Source organism: Otolemur garnettii, unplaced genomic scaffold, assembly GCF_000181295.1.
Source record: "Otolemur garnettii isolate 467f Iridium unplaced genomic scaffold, OtoGar3 scaffold00044, whole genome shotgun sequence".
Lineage (NCBI taxonomy): Eukaryota > Metazoa > Chordata > Mammalia > Primates > Galagidae > Otolemur > Otolemur garnettii.
This window is the reverse complement of record NW_003852439.1, coordinates 11,267,356-11,267,962: the sequence shown is the minus strand read 5'-3', so window position 1 is coordinate 11,267,962 and position 607 is coordinate 11,267,356. Positions and strand designations below refer to the sequence as shown.

General features: G+C 59.1%; 1 protein-coding gene across 1 annotated transcript in view; it reads left to right on the top strand.

Moving 5' to 3' along the window:
- Positions 1-267: 267 nt before the first annotated feature.
- SEPT12 (septin 12) overlaps positions 268-607 on the top strand; it is an 11,654-nt gene continuing 11,314 nt past the window's right edge. Inside the window, exon 1 of the mRNA XM_003790844.2 lies at positions 268-375. The gene's annotated coding sequence lies outside the window, so the exon portion shown is untranslated. The remainder of the gene's footprint in view (positions 376-607) is intronic.

Sequence of the window (607 nt, the reverse complement as noted above, 5' to 3'; positions counted from 1 at the left end):
AACAAACTAACATTCCTCTTGCAGGCTGGGGACCTCAGTTTTGCCACCCCCCACCCTGAGGCAGAATGGTTGAGGGGGAGGAAGCTGGCAGTGGAAGCCCAGCTCTGCCCAGGGGGCCCAGGTTGCTGTTCAGGTGGGGATCCTGTGGTGGTTGAGCTGGGCATTGTTGAGGGTCTCAGGGTAAAGGGCCTGGAAGTCAGCTCCCCAGCTTTGGTCTCACCCCTATGGCATAGGAGCCCTACATGGGGTCAGGGCAGGGGGTGGGGCTCAGATTCTTCTGTTAACTGTCACCCTCCCTTCCCCCTCCCCACACGAACCAGGGCCTGCCAAGACAGGGCAGCTCCTCACAGCTCCACAGGGACCCGTGCCAGCCAGGTGCCACACAAGGTCTCATGTATCTTTCTGTCCCTAGGGCACCCCTGCCCTCCTTCTTAGGTCTTCTGTCCTGCCTATTGAGCTCGGTTTTTTGGGGTTTTTTTTGAGACAGAGCCTCAAGCTGTCGCCCTGGGTAGAGTGCTGTGGCATCACAGCTCACAGCAACCTCCACCTCCTGGGCTCAAGTAATTCTCCTGCCTCTGCCTCCCAAGGAGCTGGGACCACAGGTGCC